The sequence below is a fragment of the Squalius cephalus genome (assembly GCF_949319135.1).
Source record: "Squalius cephalus genome assembly, chromosome: 9".
Taxonomy (NCBI): domain Eukaryota; kingdom Metazoa; phylum Chordata; class Actinopteri; order Cypriniformes; family Leuciscidae; genus Squalius; species Squalius cephalus.
This window is the reverse complement of record NC_137130.1, coordinates 43,950,229-43,970,360: the sequence shown is the minus strand read 5'-3', so window position 1 is coordinate 43,970,360 and position 20,132 is coordinate 43,950,229. Positions and strand designations below refer to the sequence as shown.

Here is a 20,132-nt window from a genome sequence, read left to right as displayed (position 1 = left end):
ATTCAACAGTACTCTCTCTCTCTGTCTCTGTCTCTCTCTCTTTCTCTCTTGTCAGTTAACGTTAATAATACATGCCTTGTTTTTCCTTCATTTGCCATTGACAACTGACTGAACTACAAATTTTCCACTGATGTCTGTAAAAAAGGGATGCGCTCAAACGCATCTGCCGCTGAGCGCTCAATCCACTGTGCGTTTTTCTCTTATCAGCTCGCACACACAGCTAGATAGCCGTTACTATATTTAGTTTAATATTCCACTAATTACATAAATTTACTTTATAGACAGTCTTCTCTTTTATCCCCATTATACTCTCTGTTGTCTGTTTCTTTGTCTCTATCAACTTCAAACATGTGTTGCTCAGTCAACAGAGTTTTGAGAAAAATCATGTTAAAGTTTTCTAAAGGTTCCAAAACAAAATCACTAAGCAACCATACTGTAAAATCCCTGATAATAACACCACATTTGGAACAAACCAAGTCAAAACCCATATCTAGAGGAAAAATATATATTCAGTATTTTTCCATGATACCACAATTGTTTGATTAACTTTAATGAGACAGACAGCATATATATTATGACTTTCAGAACCGTACGGATGTAATATAATGTTACACATCAAATTTTTTTCCCCAACAGTTTCAAAAATGTTAATTTAAGACATAACAGATAATGTTTGTGTGAATACTTGCCAAGACAGATATTTTGAAATACTGTAATTCTGTGTATGTGTGTAAGTCAGGATCGAGCTGTCTGAGAGTTTGTGTGTCCGTCAGCGCACGTAAGATCGTTTGTTTACATCAGCATGAGTTTGAAAATCACATTTCATTGGTTCAGACTCATGCCATCGAGAATTGGCTATGAATATTCACAAAGTTGGAATGCTGCGCTAAAACAGTATTTGAAGGTATTCCTCTCAGAGAACCTCAAATTCGACCAAAATTAAATTTTTTCCTGCAGCTTGTAATTAGTCAAGTCATCTTCATTTATATAGCGCTTTTAACAATATAGATTATTCCAAAGCAGCTTTACAGTGATAATAGGAAATTAATGTAACAGAGATTGTTTTGGCTTTACAGCAGCTCTAGAATAAAGTTATTGTCCTGCTAAAATTAGTTTTGATTGATCCACTTGCGTCGCAACGATCATTAGTTATTAACTTAGGGGCCGCTAACACAACGCCGTTTTAACAGAAAACTCTTTCTGAAAAGTTCTTTCTGTGCAAACTTTCAAAAACGCGAACCAGTGAGAACGCTGATGGCGTTTGAATATATGTGCGCAGGCGTGAAGTCCTTCCCTACAAACCAACCCTCAACATACTCCTTGTCTGGCCTTAAAATTTATAATACAGAATTTTTTTATCACTTCCGCGTAGCCACACAAACCGGAATTATCCTGACAACGCTTTATCTGTAGAGAGGTTTTAAGGGAGGCCTTCACAGGGTAGAGCCTAGTTGGCACTTTAGCACCCCGCTATGACATCGGGTCCAGGCGCAGGTCCTTCATCAGATCTGGATACGGCCTGGATCCGGCGGACTGCAGTAAACCTCGGGATAAACAGAGAGACTAATATTAGCGTAGACGCCATTCTTCTTATGATGTAACGAGTACATCAGGATTTATGGGAAGTGTTCCCGGTTCCGGCTGACCTAATCTATGCAGCCTAACATTGAATTATTGAAGTCTATAATGTGTTATGTGTATGCTAGGTCAAAGAGATGTGTTTTTAGTCTAGCTTTGAACTGACAGAGTGTGTCTGCTTCCCGGACAATGTTAGGAAGACTGTTCCAAAGTTTTGGTGCTAAATAAGAAAAGGATCTACCGCCAGCACTCAATTTAGATATTCTAGGTATTACCAACTGGCCGGAATTTTGAGATCGCAATAGACGTGAAGGACTATAATGCGTTAAGAGCTCGCTCAAGTACTGTGGAGCTAAACCATTTAGTGCTTTGTAAGTAATCAGCAATATTTTAAAATTTATACGATGTTTAATAGGGAGCCAATGCAGTGTTGACAGAACCGGGCTAATATGGTCATACTTCCTGGTTCTGGTAAGAACTCGAGCTGTTGCGTTTTGAACGTAGCTGTAGTTTGTTTATTAAGCGTGCAGGGCAACCACCCAGTAGAGCATTACAATAATCTAGCCTTGAGGTCATGAACGCATGGACTAATTGTTTCGCATTTGTCAATGAGAGCATATGGCGTAATTTAGATATATTTTTAAGATGGAAAAATGCGGTTTTACAGATACTAGACACGTGACTTTCAAATGAAAGATCGGTATCAAAGAGCACACCCAGGTTCCTAACCGACGACGAAGACTTAACAGAGCAGCCATCAAGTGTTAGACAGTATTCTAGGTTATTACGTGAGGAAGTTTTTTTGTCCAATAATTAGAATCTCTTTTTTTTTCAGAATTTAGTAGTAGGAAATTACTAGTCATCCAAATTTTTATATTAGCTATGCATTCCGTTAATTTTGTGAATTGGTAAGTTTCGTCTGGGCGTAAAGAAATATAGAGCTGAGTATCATCAGCATAACAGTGAAAACTAATTCCATGTTTCCTAATGATATCTCCTAAGGGTAGCATGTACAGAGTGAACAGCAACGGTCCTAGTACTGAGCCTTGTGGTACGCCATACTGAACTTGTGATGCCAATTCCACTAATGCCAACATAATTTTCGAGTCTATTTAAAAGAATGTTGTGGTCAATAGTATCAAATGCAGCACTAAGATCCAATAGCACTAATAGAGAGATCCAACCATGATCAGATGATAAAAGCAAATCATTTGTGACTCTAATGAGAGCTGTCTCAGTACTATGGTACGGTCTAAATCCTGACTGAAAATCATCGCAGATATCATATTTGAAGTATAAGTATAGTATTTGAAGATATCATCTTTCTAAAAAGGAACATAGTTGTGAGTACCATAGTTTTTACCACCTTTTCTAGTATCTTTGACAGAAAAGGTAGATTCGAGATCACCTGTAATTGACTAATTCTGTAGGATCAAGTTGCGTTTTTTAATAAGAGGTTTAATCACAGCCAGCTTAAAAGTTTTTAGTACGTATCCTAGTGACAAAGATGTATTAATGATATTAAGATGAATTAACATTCTGACTCATTCTGCTAGCACAGGACACACACACACACACACACACACACACATATATATATATAACAGTAATATAAAAGGTAAAAGATAATATAATAGTTAAATACAACTTTACACTTTCTAGACTCTCCACTTCATGGTTTCACAATTTCTAATCCTCTGAATCCTCTGAAAACTTGCATTAACTTTTCCTTTCCGTGAACATGTAGATTGATTTGCTGAGCATTGTATTAACCTTCTCTCAACCTTTACTCCAACACACACTGACACTGCCTGTTGATATTGTTTTAAAATCACATCTTACCTGGAGTCTCTGTTCCTGATATGGTAAGAAGTCTGAGGCTGTAGTTATAGTTAAAGTTCTGCTACTGAGGAAATGTCTCATGAAAAAGCGTGTTGTCAGAAAAAAGTGTTCTCAGAAATGTTGAGAAAGGTTGGAGGGGAGGTGGCCCAGTGGTCATTGCCCCTTTGACCTTGAAATGCTTTCTGGCAGTATACAATAATTTTTGGCAGTATACTGTGTTTGTGTGGCTACAGTGCCAGGGCTGAATTTTTGTCCCAGTCCGCCCCTGCATATAGGCCTACAATATACATTATATTCTGTATCAGATTATGTTATCTTATTACCCACCTGGATTTAATAAATAAGCAAATATAGCAGACAATATAATCAGGCAGATTAAATTACTGTACATTTCTTGGTCATTCGGCCAAATAAAATCCAATATACATATGTTTTATGTCATTGTAAAGCCTTTTTTTTTTTTTTTTTTTGCTGCTTGCAACAAGTCCAAGCACATTGCTGTATTCGCCTTGTTTCTGGGTTTCACTCTTGTACCGATCGGTCTCTCTCTGGCCAGAGTCAAGCCAAAATCACAATTGTCATGCGAACATGTATGTCGAAATGGAAGGCACCAATCTTCTTGGGAGAGCGGGCCGGATGTGTTGATACCTGATTCTCTTGGATCAGACGCTGGGTCACAACTTTGAGTTTTCCAGAGAGCCCCTCGAAGTCTCAGTGAGCATTTTCCAAATATGTGTGAACATATGCTAGGTTGTGAGAGTTGCGCACCTGAACGGTCTGTCCCGCGAGAGCTTGCGTCCGCCGCATTCTCACTCTTTTAGGCCTAATATGAGTTATGAATTATGGTACCGAACGGTACATTTCCAAAGCCGCACTCTGAAAACTTATTCCATACAAAAAGATTAGGCTCATCACGATCGCATTGAGACGGTCGCTGATTACCAATGGGTAATTTCCCTGCTTGTGCTGTGACATAAGGGTGAGAAATGTACATTAATTAAAGATTTAAAGAATTAAAGATCGATCGTTTGAGTTCAGCAATAAGCAGTACAATCAAATGCTTCACAGGTGGACGTGCACAAACAACAGGTTTTCAACTTTTATTTATTTATAAACCTCTGTGCCTCAGTTGTTGTTTGTCGGTCGTTGTAGCTTGTTCCTTGTTTGCCCTGGACTACCTGTTTGTTTCATTAAAGTAGTGCTTGCATGTGGATTCTCTCTCTGCTTCGTCCTTGCCTCATCATTACAGAACAACCGACCAAAGATGAATCCAGCAGCACAGATTATGTGTCTCCGTCAGGGAGATCGGCCCATAGAGGAGTACGTGAGAGACTTTATTGAACTGGCAAATGTAACTTCAATGGACTCTTTGTGCCTCATGATTTTTTTTTAGAGGGGGACTATCTGAGCCACTCGGGTCAGCCATGCCACTGCACAATCCTCAATGGACTTTAGAATTTTATATTTATTTGGCTCTGTTACTGAGTGGCTCAACCTTTACTGTGGGTTTGGCGGACGAGGAGCAACCCCACAGTACCCGCCAAGCCAGAGTTTCTTAAAGGGTTAGTTCACCCAAAAATTAAAATTCTGTCAGTAATTACTCACCCTCATGTTGTTCCAACCGCGTAAGACCTTCGTTCATCTTCGGAACACAAATTAAGATATTTTTGATGAAATCTGAGCCATGTTTCACTCCTCCATAGGCTTCCAGTGTGACCGAAACTTGCTGGCCCAGAAAAGTTATTAAAGAGATCGTTAATATAGTCCAAGTGACTCCAGTGGCTCAATCTTAAGTATATCAAGCGACGAGAATACTTTTTGTGCGCAAAAACAAACAAAAATAACGACTTTATTCCACTATTCATTTCCTTCTCTCTGGATGTCTAGTTGGTTCGCGTAGTGTTTTTGCGCAGCGCGTCTGTGTTACACGTCACCACGTAGGCTCACTATTGGCCGACGCCGGTCATGTGTGTGTTGCGTGATGACGTGCAACACAGACGCGCAGCGCAAAAACACTACGAGGCCCAGAGAGAAGGAAATGAAAAGTGGAATAAAGTCGTTATTTTTGTTTGTTTTTGCGCACAAAAAGTATTCTCGTCGCATGATAAACTTAATGTAGTGCCACTGTAGTTACTTGGACTATTTTAACGATGTTTTAATAACTATTCTGGGCCGGTGAGTTTCGGTCACACTGGAAGCCTATGGAGGAGTCAAAATTCTGTCAGATTTCATCAAAAATATCTTAATTTGTGTTCCGAAGATAAACGAAAGACTTACATGGTTGGAACAACATGAGGGTGAGTAATTACTGACAGAATTTTCATTTTTGGGTGAACTAACCCTTTAACGTCAGTCCTGCTGATCCAGAGTCTCCGGACAAGATGACCACCGCCGATCCAGAGTCTCCGGACAAGATGGCCGCCGCCGAGCCAGTGTCTCCGGACAAGATGGTCACCGCCGAGCCAGTGTCTCCGGACAAGATGGCCGCTGCCGAGCCAGTAGCTGTGTCCCAATGCGAAGGCTGCATCCTCCGAAGGCCGTATTTGAAGGGCGATTGGCTGTATTTGAAGGCTGATTTGTATGTCTACAAAGGTTTTAACCAAATTTGAGTATCCAGAAATATGATTTCTTAAGTATTTTGTATGCATGTCCTGATGTGTCATATTTTGCAGTGTTAACAATGCATTAATGTTAAGATTGCACCCCTGTGTTAATATTTTTAATATTTAAGTACCCATTTCTGCTTTTTTAGAGCAATTTTGGAGAAAATGGGTCTGCTGAGGAGGGTAACTCCCATACAGGCAAAAATATAAAAAAATAATATTACAAAGTAATAAAGTTTATACACACGTCTTTGCTGAAATGTATTGTGCTATTATTGTTAACAAGCCATGGTTCATTTGCTCTGCCTTTAGGATTGCAAGTGTCCTGGGACAGGAGAGGGTGTGAGTGGGAAACCCACTGCTGAAACCTGGCCCTGGTTTGTCCTCATGGATGACGTGTTGGGACAGAGGCATTGCACCAACCCCCCGTCCTCATTGCCTCAATCCCTGAGGACACACCAGGGCCGAGTTCAGCAGTGGGTGCCCACGGTGAGGAGGAGCCAGGGGCGGCAGCAGCAGCAGCAGCACGAAGGCAGCGAGAAAGAGAGGATGAGGCGAGACAGAGAAGACATGCAACTACAGGCAGAGGCGAGGAGAGTAGGGAGAGGATGGACAGGCTGTTTTCTCTTCTTGAGAGAATGATTGAAAAACTGAACTTGAACTTTTTTTTCTCTTATTTTTTTTAAAAGGAAAGAGAAATTCTGTAGATTATTTATTTTTATGCAACTTTAAATGTGTAAATAAAAGAGAATGAATTGTTCTGGACATTGTTTATTTTTGTAATGACGGTCATAATTTCTACATGAAACAAATTCTTCTATACCTTTTTTTTATTTCTTTTTTAAATAAAATTGTTAAATGAAAATCATTTGTTCTACTAGGTACGTAAAAGTACTTTTCCAACTATTTACAACATACGTTAAACATATCAAAATCGACATAAACATTTAAATTTACAGTACATAAAATAAGAAAAAATAATGTAGACTTTTATTCAGCTGAGCAGGGAGACCCTGGTGGTGCTGGACCGGGACGGGCTGGTAAGACCCTGGTAAGGCCTCTCTGCTGGTGGGACATCATCTGGGATGGTCTCCAGAGTGTTTGAGTGCATATTTCCACTAAGTTGTCTACCAACAGGTTTGCAGGGCTGACTCAATCGACGGCTGCCATATCACTGAGATTTTTTTCAGAAAGAGTACATTTCTGAAAAAAGTAATTTTAATAACTATTAATACCGCACTGGGGAAAAACTACAGCTGAAGCGCTCGGACCGGTCTAGCCTATGGAGGAATTATTCTTGTCGCCTGGCAACTGTGTATTATTCAATATTCGATTTTATATTCAAACAGGATTGAAAACCTGTATGTTCACCATGGTCCATTTGTGTACATAATAAAAACAAAATACACTAGCCTACAAAATCGCATCAAGGTAAGATATAAGTGAACATTTTAACCTTTGAAAAAGTCCTGTCTTGTGTTCCCCTTGTCTTGTGTGGACTTTTGTCATTTCCTGGGGCCCGTTCTTCGTACGTTGCTTAAAACATCCGATATCAAATGAGACATCCAAGATGATATCATCGTGCTAATCATGATCTGGCTAATTAGGTTCTTCGAACACACTTGCCGGATATGATTAGTATCGCTGGATTGAGTTATCTGAGATAATTGCGCGTTCATGCGAAGTCAAGTCAAGTCAAGTCAAGTCAAGTCAAGTATATTTGTATAGCGCCTTTCACAATACAGATTGTATCAAAGCAGCTTCACAGTGTTAAATTAAAATAATACAACAAGGTTTGTTTCTAGTGGAATTTATTGATTGATAAAATAAAATTAAATATCCCCAAAATATCCCCAACTGAGCAAGCCAAAGGCAACAGTGGCAAGGAACCGAAAAACTCCATCAAGTGACCTAATGGTGACCTGAAACTCCATCAGGTGACCTAATGGAGAAAAAAAAAACTTGGGAGAACCCAGGCTCAGTCGGGGGAAAGTTCTCCTCTGGCATTTATGAACTAGAGGCCGGATTGTAGTTTGAACTGTAAGATTAAAAATATTATATGAATGCCTGGCCGAAAAGATGCGTCTTTAATCTAGTTTTAAACTGGGAGAGCGAGTCTGAGCAACGAACAGTATCAGGAAGGCTATTCCAGAGTTTTGGAGCTAAATGTGAAAATGCTCTCCCTCCTTTGGTTGATCTGGATATCCTAGGTATGACCAAAAGCCTCGAATTTATTGATCTTAAAGAGCGCGATGGATTATAGGGCGATAGAAGATCCGTTAAATAGACTGGAGCTAAGCCGTTTAGGGCTTTATAAGTCAGTAGCAATACCTTGTAAAAAATACGGAACTTTATAGGTAACCAATGCAGTGATGAAAAAATCGGTGTTATATGATCATATTTTCTTGATCTAGTAAGAACTCTAGCGGCTGCATTTTGGACTAACTGTAGCTTGTTTATTGAGGATGCAGGACAACCAGCTAATAAAGCATTACAGTAATCTAGTCTCGAGGTCATAAATGCATGAACTAGTTTTTCTGCATCAGAAACTGATAGGATATTACGTAGCTTAGCAATGTTTCTAAGGTGGAAAAAGGCTGTTTTTGTAACATATGAAATATGATTTTCAAAAGACAGGTTACAGTCGAGTATAACACCCAGGTCTTTTACTGTAGAGGATAAAGTAACAGGACATCCTACTATGTTAAAGTTGTATTGTAAGAGGTTTTGTGGGTGGTTTTTTGAACTGATAAGTATTACCTCTGTCTTGTCTGGATTTAATAAAAGAAAGTTACGCGTCATCCAATCTTTTATATCTTTAACACACTGTAGCGTTTATACGCCCACGTATAAATATAATTAATTATTTTTCATAACGAATTATGAACAATAATTAATAATTTAATTATTTTCAGAATTTACTGTAGCAGAATCAATAGTATGATCATTTTATCAGTTCATCCAACGAACAGAAAGCATAACCAATTATTAACTCTAGGAAATATAATATCTTCCTGGCCAAGAAAGAATAATCCCCAGCTAACCATAAATTAAGAAATAAATTAAGGGTAAAAGCATAGGTAACTTAAATCGAAGTTCAAGACAATAAATTTGATAAGCACATACACAAGCAATCTCTTTTCAAATACAAACAATACTTTATTGATTATATACTAACACATACAGCTAATGTCTAACACAAACACACACACACACACATTCATACGAGTTGCAGAAAGGAAGAGAGTGAGGAAAGAGTGGGTTTAAGAGTGAAAGGATGAAATCTCACGATTCCATATGCACTTAGACATGACCTGAACGAACCATCAATCATTAATTTAACCCTTCTATCGTTTCTTAGACAGGTTATTAAATTTATAAATACACCAGTGCAGCTTTTAGTCTGGAGGTACTTGCTTGTCTTTGCGTTCCCTTTTGGGAATTCCCTTCGTTGCGTAACAGAGGGTTTCCCCGGGTTCGTTCGTCGGCTGTGGTCTCCTTGTGCCTGGGTCTGCGGCGTTCCAGTCACGTGTTGTGCTGGCGGATGAATTGAAAGTCTTTGTCTGAAGCTGGCTTTGCAGAAGAAACGTGGCTCGAAGTCTTGTCGCAAAACTTAACTTAGAACCGAGACTCACAACGGAAAATAAAGGAAATGATAACTCAGAAAAGAAAAGAAAATTTAGACGAGAGTAGTATGATGGCTTGAATAAATCTAACCCATCTGATCTTAATTTGGGTTGATCTGCTCGTCTGTTAACGTTACATGGTTACTAAAACCATCGTCTGCCGTCTCCGTCTTTGTTCTGCACTCGTTGAGAGGTCTTCTGTATCAGAACATTTTGAACGAACTTAGAGAGTGAGCGAACAGAGACTCCAAGATTTTAAACTCAAAGTTTTGTCCCCCCTCCTGAAGAGAGCGGACCAATTAGACACTGGCTTTGTTTTCAAAGTCATAAATCATGTCTTATCTGGGATCTCCTTACTAGCAGAGAGAACAGAGGCTACAGTTTAGCCATCATTAGTATTATAAAAATGCAAAACATTTTACACAGATTTAATTCCAACCATCTTGCTAGTTTTGTTCGTAAGATAGCGTTGATATGAAACAGTACACACTTTCATTCACACATCTCATAATTATAACAATTACATGAATTATATGGGATTAAAGCATATTAATTGGACACATGTATTGTAGAAACACATAGAATGATGTATGATGTTTTTAAGTCCATTGAAAATTGTTCTTGAATGAGTTTTATGGATTTTGGTAGGTACAGTCCTTTTGGTGTGTAAAGTTTAGACATCCCGCTCGGAGGTCATGGAAAGTTCCTGCTGAAAAGAGGTTTTGTTCATCTCTCATGGGACCAAGATGGGGTCCGTTAGCCGCAGGGGTCATGTGACCTCTTGTTAGGGCCCTGAGCAGTAATCATCTCTGAACCGATTCGTCTTGCAAAACTATCAAACGTTGACCAGTTCTTCCTTAAAGTTAACCAATAAAAGTCTTTGGTTAGCAGACTTTCTGGAGACTGGGTGATTTATGGCTCTGGTTTGTGAGGACTCTTGTGTGAGACCTTGGTCTCTGTCTTTCTCTTAAACAGTCAGCGTTTTGGCAACAAAGCTTAGTATTGACCAGCTATTTAGTTAGTGTTGGGGGGAGGCTCTTTTAAATAGCCAGAGTGATGAGGATCATTTGACGTTCTGAACAAATCTTCTGTTTTGTTCGGCAGGAAGTAGAGAGTTTGAATTAATTTTCTGGAAGAAAATTAGTCTGTGGTTGGTTTCTTCTCATTGTCGTTACAACACTCTGTCAATTTGGATAATTTAGCGTTTTCATCCGGCCGTGATGAAATATAGATTTGAGTGTCATCAGCATAACAATGGAACCTAATTCCATGTTTCCTTATAATATTTCCAAGTGGCATCATATATATTGAGAATAATAGAGGGCCCAACACAGATCCCTGCGGCACTCCATAGTTTACTGAAGTTATGATCGATTTTTCTCAATTTAAATAGACAAAATGGTAGCGGTCTGATAAGTATGATCTGAACCAGCTTAATGCTTGTCCTTGAACACCAGTATAATTTTGTAGTCGATCTAAGAGTATTGTATGATCTATAGTATCGAACGCAGCACTAAGATCAAGTAAAACTAGTATTGAGATACAGCCTTGGTCAGAAGCTAAAAGTAAATCATTTGTGATTTTAACGAGCGCAGTTTCAGTGCTATGGTGCGGCCTGAATCCAGACTGAAACTTTTCATAGATGTCATTTTCTTGCAAGAAAGTATTGCAAATACTTTTTCTAGTATTTTAGACATAAATTGAAGATTTGAAATGGGTCTATAATTTGCTAGATTATTATGATCTAATTTTGGTTTCTTAATGAGAGGTTTTATAACTGCCAGTTTAAATGTTCTTGGAACATAACCTAAAGATAAAGACGAGTTAATAATATTGAGGAGAGGCTCTTCCACTACAGGTAACACTTCTTTCAATAGTTTAGTTGGTATAGGATCTAATAAACATGTTGTTGTTTTAGATGAAATGATAAGTTTATTTAACTCTTTTTGTTCTATAGCTGTAAAGCACTGTAATTGTTCTTGCGGGGTGATAATTGAGGCTGAATAATAAAGCGCGATTGAAGATTGAACGTTTACAATTGTGGTTCTGATGTTTTCTATTTTCTCAGTGAAGAAGTTCATGAAATCAAAATACTAAACTGTAACGGGATATTTTGTTCGGGTGATGTCTGTTTATTTGTTAGTCTTGCCACGGTGTTAAATAAAAACCTTGGATTATTTTGGTTATTTTCTATTGGTTTGTGGAGGTGCTCAGCCCTGGCCGCTTTTAGGGCCTTTTTATAACGTGACATACTGTCTTTCCATGTGATTCTAAAGACCTCTAAGTTAGTTTTTTTCCATTTACGCTCTAAATTACGGGTTTCTCTCTTTAGAACATGCGTAGTATTATTGTACCATGGTGCTGTAATTTTCTCTCTGACCTTTTTTAATCTAATTGGTGCAACAATATCCAGTGTTCCAGAGAGAATGGAGCTCATAGTGCTAGTTAGTTCTTCTAATTCATCTGTTTGTTTGGGTTCAGGCAGCAGCTGAGACAGATTAGATAAGCAATTTGAGAAATTATCTATGGTGGATGGAAGGATTGTTCTGCCTGGTCGATAACGCGGCGCCGCATGACATATTACAGCAGTACGTAATATGCAAGTTACCATATAATGGTCAGTGACATCATCACTTTGTGGAATGATATCTATATCGGTTGGATCGGTTCCATATGATATAATTAAATCGAGTGTATGATTAAGACGATGAGTTGGTCCGGTGACGTTTTGCTTGACCCCAAAGGAATTTAATAAATCTGTAAACGCAGCCCCTAACGCATAATTTGGATTATCTACGTGTATGTTAAAATCTCCAACAATTAATGCTTTATCGACATTGACCAATAGATCTGAGAGAAAATCTGCAAACTCTTTTAGGAAATCAGCGTAAGGCCCAGGCAGTCTATATACGGTAGCCAAGGCTAGAGATAATAGGGATTTTTTTCTAACATCTAAGAGCGTAACATTTAGTACAAGTACTTCAAACGAAATAAACTTATAACCCGTTTTCTGAGTAACATTGAGAATATCTCTATAGATTGTTGCAACACCGCCGCCACGACCAATCAGACGGGGCTCATGCTTATAGGAGTATCCAGATGGAGTAGACTCATTTAGACCGAAATAATCATTTGGTTTAACCCAGGTTTCAGTAAGGCAAAGTAGATTTTTCCTAGATCCTGCAGTAGATGTATTATTTGATCTCACTAAACGAGGAATAGACATAGTTTCTATGCAATGTTCTACACTAGTATTTATATCAGTTAAATTGGTGCAGCAGAGACTATGATTTGGACTTTTGGTAACTAGTCATCTAACGGTATTTAACATTTTGGAGATGTTATCCGACAGAAGATCCACTCCGAATCTGTTTGGGTGTAAGCCATCGGCACGGAAAAGCCTAGGACGCTCCCAAAACAGATTCCAATTATTTGCAAAGAGCAGTTTCTGCTCATTGCACCATGACATTAACCATTCATTTAGCGCAAATAGTCTACTAAACTTTTCATGTCCTAGTCGAGGGGATATTTAAAAGGGGATATGTATCGATAGTAGAAACATTGATCAGCAACGCTGCTATTGGCTGCTCAGCGTGGCCAAAGAGCGCGCAAAGTTTTTCTCCTCAGCAGAGCAAGAACTGATAGTCGAAGTTTATTCAGAATTTTAATGTTTAATCAAAACGCCAGGGAACACCTCAAAGTCTGCAAAAGCCAGGAGAGAGGGCTGGCAAAAAGTAGCAGACAATTTAAATCCGTTAGAAGTGGCCATGTTAGATGTTTTTATCACTTATTAGCCTATATATTTGTATTTTAATAATTGCATAGTTACTTTGTTCATTGTAATGTCAGAGTCACCACACTAGAACATGGGAACAAATAAAAGTGAAGTACAAAAATATTCTACATAATGGTAATTTTTTGTTATATTATAGTCTCTTTTATAAAAGGCACTGTTAAATAAATGTTTGTCTGTTTATAAAAGCAACCAAGAAAAAGGCTGAGAAAAAAAGAAAGAAAAGATCTTAGTAGCCTACACTGTAAATTCATTTTTGCTGCATTAAATTAAGGCCGTATAGTCATTTCAACTGTTAAATCTGGAGTAATGATGAATTGCTTTGACTTGTGAAAGTGAAAACTGATAAACTTATGTTAATGTAAAAATATTTTGCCATGAGTTATTGATCACATTTTTCCTGAGTGTAGTTCATTGTAATGACATTGTGTTTTCCTCTTTTGTGCACTTTTACATAATACACCAACACTTGTATCTGTTCCCAAGAAAGTGGTGGCTGAAATATGTGCAGTAAGTGGACATTTTCTAACTTTCCAAAGGAAAGAATGTATAAGACTTTGTAATGTCCATTTGTTTCAATTGCACTGGACAGTGAATAAACCCTCTCAGATAACTGTCATATTGAGGAACTACCTGCAAGTGCATAAATAACTTTACTTAATTTATACTTGTATGCTTTATGGCTGCAATATAAGTTGCAGGATTCCACATCTACAGAAAGGCCTACAGAAGAGTCTGCACAGACAGAGGAGACATAGGCCTATACAGGTGGGCAGTGTATAGACAACTTCTCCTTTTTATTTGTTGCATGAGGCATGTGTCTAATATCTCTTGTTGCAGGCACTTGACCACTGGCTTTTCTTTACAAAGAACAATTGAAATAAAACTCAAGGAACTAAGCATATTTGTCTTTTATTAAACATTTAACCCTCTGGGGTCTGGGGTGTTTTTGGGGTCCTTGAGATGTTCTGACATGCCCTGACATTTGTGCTTTTTTCAGTTGCTTATAAACATATCAATGGCAAAAAAAAATTACACTCTATTTAGCACAAACAGGACTACCATGATATGTGAGCCACATGTATGTACATGTTTTCATTTTTGAGAGAATAATGTTTATGCATGGTTATTGAAAAAACTAAAAATGAAAGTTTCTGAAATAAGGCCACAAAACACATACTAAATATATGTCAATTAGACTTTTGACTAATGGATGTCCTCGCCTAGAGTTTTTTCTTCAAAATGATGTGAAAATCATCCTGCCTAATCATTCACATAAAACGATACATTGATTTAAGTTTTGCAAAACACTTTTAGTTTGGAAAGGCAATATGCGGATGGGGCGTAAACGATGATGCATATTTAGTAGTTCACACCTGATGAGACAATGCCCCTGCATACTTAATGAGCCATTCATTCAGGTGTGTCACCTATAGCTAACTTAAATATACAAGCTTCATAAAAATGATCATTCTAGAAGAAAATTTCAGATGGCATTTAGAGGCTTTTGCATCTGAACTCTTCATACACACACACACACACACACACACACACACATATATATATATATATATATATATATATATATATATATATATATATATATATATATATATACACACACACACATATGGGCCAGTGACAAATAAGGTTTTCAACTGCTAAAAAATTCAAATAGGTTAAAACTGCACATCAAAGTAGTTATTATCTTTATGGGGATGTTTTTTACTTATTACTAAAATCTCAATTTTAAACAATGTATTTTAAGCGGTTTAAAGCCACACTAGGTAGGAATTCCGTTTTGGTCAAACAACGACCCCTAGAGTCGCTGTGGACTACTTGTATTTAATGTTACTGTCGTAAATACCACTCACGCAGAGCAGTCTCTTCACTCACGGCCTGATACCCTCCCCCCTGTATACCGGTCCCTGTTCAGTCGGATGGAAGCTGTAACGAGTGGAAATAAGGTGTGTCCCCTTTAAGAGCTGCGCGCGCCCTGTTTAACTTTCGGCAGTCTGTATTGTATGTGCGCCTCGAACATTCCGTAAGCGGATTGTTTCTGTTTGATGCTCATTCGTGTCCTATTTTTGTCTATCAAGTAATGCTGTGGACGGTAAAACGTGTGACAGACAGTTACACGAGTTCGATTGGGTAATAACAGAGACAATTTATATAAAAGGACTTTGGTAATAAACACAACGCGTTTCAAATCGTCGGACATCGAACATCGAGCTAGCCTCCGAAGATGTCTAAGTTACTAATCCATCAACAAGAACGCCAGGTGCTTTTTAGCTCACACCAACGAGTGAAAGCTTGTCCGAGTGATATACAATATAAGCAATATACTTACAAGTCCAACAGCATGTGAGGACGTGTTGGGGGAAGTGAGGTAGCCTATGCCGTAAAGCAGTCGAATTTTGTAGTTCTTTTTGAGCGCGGGGGTTACTACTCGAACCCCGAAGTTTAAAAGTACGATTAAAAACTATACAGACCCCGCCAGGCTATGGCAGACATGTCATTCAACCTATTGTAAGTCGATGTACCATCACAAGAGTCTTGGAAATATATTATGAAGGTTGAAAAGTTACCTAGTGCTGCTTTAACTGAGAATCATGTGACGACACCAGTCAAAATGTCATACGGAATAACGTTAATGCATTTTCTAAATATTATGATATTAAAACTTTTCAAATCAATAATACTTATTGAATATATAAAGTGATGCAGTAAACAATATTTAGAGCTCAGAAAAAAAATTTGCACAACTATTTTTCTCATTATATTGTGATTTCTTCAAACGTGACCTTACTTGTTCAAGTTCTTTACCCACATTTTAACACTGCAAAGTGATTTAAAATGCAAAATGTATGAAAATGTTTTACAGGACTTGGTGTCATGTTATGATTGTTTCCTCAACTCCATTGAGTGAAATTATGCATTTCAATGGAAAAAAACAGCGTTATCCCGCCTGACTTAAATTGTTACTCGGTATGACACCATATGAGTTAACACATGAATTGTCTAACACTTACACATAATAATGTTCATAAATAATTAATGTTTATGTTATGCAATATTTTTCCAAGGAAATTAATTAGGCTCCACTGTAAAGAAATACAGATGTGGTTTTCAGTGTGTAAACTGTTACACACAAAATCAGTGTGGTTTCTTCCCAGATTTGGCAAGTATACAAATACATTTAAACAATGTTTTCATGTTTATGAATATCAAAACAGCACAACTTTTCAACATTAGGTTTAATTTAGTACTGAAAAGTACCTTGAACCATTTTATTGATGATCATAGTCACTCTACATCAATATTCATAAATAACGTAAAGGGTTAAAGTAGGCGACCTTCACTCATTTCACTGAACATCATTATTTGAGCAACAAATAAACAAATAAACAAATTTATTTTTTGAAAAGAAAAATGCATGATGATGTCACTAGAGTGGATGGCCTGTTCTTAAAGGGGCGGATTCCCCAATATGACAGGTTGGACAATAATTAAATGTAATTGTAATTGAATATTATTATGAATTATATAATTTGCTAATATTCAACTAAACAATTTTAATGATATGTTAATATCACAATTCAAATGGAAATTAAACAAATTAAAGCTGAAAACTGTATAAGAATATATTGTCAAACACATGTCGACATTATGGGCTAACAGAAGGTTATAACTGTTATCCTATATGACAAAATTGTTATCCGGTATGACAAAACTCAGTTTAAATCTTAATCAGGTAGTATTTTTGACTACCTATAGAAATCTGCAACCTTTACCTTTAACTTCCAAATATGTAAATTCATGCTAAATAAACATATTTACATAAAATCCACATTATAAATGTTATTTTAGCGTTAACCCATATGACTACATAGTGTGCTAGTGAGGAAAAAGGGTAAGTTAAACACATTTTATGAAAGACATACTTACCTTTCACCATTGTTTGGGGGTCTTTCAGGGTCTTCCTGATTGTGTAACATGCTGTCTCACATTGTGTCAAAATAAAATTCACAATAAAATTGCTCCAGTTTGCTTGTTATCCCGGATGACATTGGCTGACAGACAGTTTTGGGACAGAATGCTCCAAAGCATAACAATCAACTGGATGTCATATTCTTTGTAATATTTAAATATATTGTTGCCAAGACTCATACAATAATGCCTGTGGCAGAGATGTTAGGGTTTATTAGATTTTTTACAGTTTGTTTGGCTTTTTTGTATGTCACTCTAAGGTCCGGACAGTTATCCGGTATGACACTATGTGACTATAATGTCTAATAATTCTTACACTTTGTAATACCCTCAATATATGTTCATATCATTTGACAAACAGAGATCAATAGTTTCAATAAATGTGCTTTATATTAAACATTTCGGTAACACTTTACGGTAAGGGTACATGAATTATCATGAATTCATGTATAAATTCATGCATGAAATATGCATTCATTCATGCATTAATATCTCATGAATCATCAGGAACTAACACGAGTTCAACGTTTTTCATTCATGACTTCATGGATGAACAACACCTTAATTAAAACATTAACTAAGATGAGTACATCATCATGAATTATGATTTATTACGCATGATCATGATGATTTCTTTGTTCACACAAAAAATTGGTCTTTACCACCCATTGTGGATAAAGCTATGGTTATGGTACATGAATCATCATGAATTCATGCATAAAAAAGTATTAATTCATGTATGCAAGACTAGGCCTACTCTTCGAATTATTAAAGGAATGTACAAAAATCCACATTATCTAATGCATGCATACAGGCTAGAACAGTATATCAATTAATGTGAGAACTTTTTTTCTGAATTATGATCTGAGCTTCCAAGCATGTTCATGTCTTCTTCATAGCCTGCAGGTAAGTGGACAGACCCCAAAATTGGCCAATCACAGCGCATAACATATGAATTCTGTTGGCGTTCAAATACTAGTCATCATTAACTAAGCATTATTTATCAATGATTTCATCATGTGTGTGGCCCCTCAACTAAAGTGGTGACTTGGTGCTTTGAAACACTGATGAACAATGTGTTTTCATTATGATTTGAGTTATCCAGCATGTTCATGGCTTCTTCATAGCCTGCAAGTAAATGGACAGACCCCAAAATTGGCCAATCACAGCACATAACATACGAATTCTGTTGGCATTCAAATACAGTAGTCATCATTAACTAAGCATTATTTATCTATGACTTCATCATGTGTGTGGCCCCTCAACTAAAGTGGTGACTTGGTGCTTTGAAACACTGATGAACAATGTGGCATAACTGTGAAATGACATGAATATGAACATGAAAGTTCAAGCCTTTGCAAACAATGTACTGTGGACACAAATGGACTTTGATCTTAACTTGCAACGTGATCTCATGAGAATACGTGTGTATTTTTACGTAAAGTGTAGTTCTACCATACGTACATTTATTTATGTTTTATACACACAGAAAGTATAATACTGACAGTGGACAGCACAAAAACGTAATTTATTTACTTATAAACAACTTATACAAACAACGACGTACAAATTTGGGCGTATTCCTATTTAACTTATGCATATTAAAATTGTGGCATTAATGTTTTGACACATGATACACTAAAACACAACATAAATTCACAAAAGAAATCAATTTTATTAGCTTAATGTGATCCAAATCTTTAGAATCCATACGTTGTTTGCAAGAAACAGATCCAAATGCAGCCCTTTATCCAGTGATCTTCATCTCCATTTCTCAGCAGAGACCGTCAACGCCAAATCCCGCGCTCGTGGTGAATTCAAATTCAAAAATTGCGCCCGAAGCGTTACGACATGTTTTACGGCAGTGATATCAAACGCTCATTGGCTCTCGCATGCTTCGTCACAGATTGCGACATGCCGTGTTTAAGTTGTATACTACATTTGAAATGGAGAAGCGTGCGCGCCTTCACAGAGCGAACAGCAAACCGAAACCGGATTAACATTTTCATGGATTAATAACTTAAATTCTGCTCTGTAACGTTACCTCATACATAACTATTATATAACGTTACTGCCAGAGAGGACTGCGACACATCGTCATGTGAACGACTTTTGGTACCGGTTTTGACATTTTCTTAATAAATAAATGATTGTGATTGTCTGTCTGTTGTTTTAATTTATAATTGTAGTTACGTAGTTTTAAGAAATGGTTAGGTTTAGGGGTAGGGGTAGGATTAGTGGCTCAAACTATCTTTTAATGCTACATTGTTAATAAAGCTGCCATTTCCCTACACACATCTGTCCATTACGTTTTATCCTTTTAATATTGTCTATAAAATGGGTATGTTTAGGTGTGGAGTTAGGGTTAAGGGATCTTACATTTATAATCTATTAAATGGTAAAAGGGATATTATACAGATATCTTTATGATATGAAATATTCGTAAATAGTTTAACGTACGTTTTTTAGCTGTAAAATCGTAATAATGTTATGTAACTTTACTGCTTTATTCTGAAAGCAAACGGTATAAACCAGTTAAATCAACAGCTGGAAAGAGCTGAGAAGGAATATACACCATGAACTTTATTTTAAGTGCCTGTATATCTGAAAACTCTTTACAAAACCATAAAGCTGTTTTACAATTTCATGATATGGAGGAGTCACATCAGTAGCTTTATACGTTAAAAGGTGACTCTTTAC

The 20,132-nt window shown here is 37.1% G+C and overlaps 2 protein-coding genes across 4 annotated transcripts in view; one reads left to right on the top strand and one right to left on the bottom strand.

Moving 5' to 3' along the window:
• LOC307164940 (stonustoxin subunit beta-like) overlaps positions 1-3,553 on the bottom strand; it is a 50,085-nt gene extending 46,532 nt beyond the window's left edge. For 2 of the 3 annotated variants that reach the window (XM_079882164.1, XM_079882166.1), the window contains exon 1: positions 3,421-3,553. The gene's annotated coding sequence lies outside the window, so the exon portion shown is untranslated. The other variant, XM_079882165.1, reaches the window with a different exon arrangement.
• Positions 1-15,848, top strand: part of LOC307164987 (uncharacterized protein) — a 188,619-nt gene extending 172,771 nt beyond the window's left edge. Inside the window, exon 3 of the mRNA XM_079882239.1 lies at positions 15,400-15,848. The gene's annotated coding sequence lies outside the window, so the exon portion shown is untranslated. The remainder of the gene's footprint in view (positions 1-15,399) is intronic.
• Positions 15,849-20,132: the final 4,284 nt, after the last annotated feature.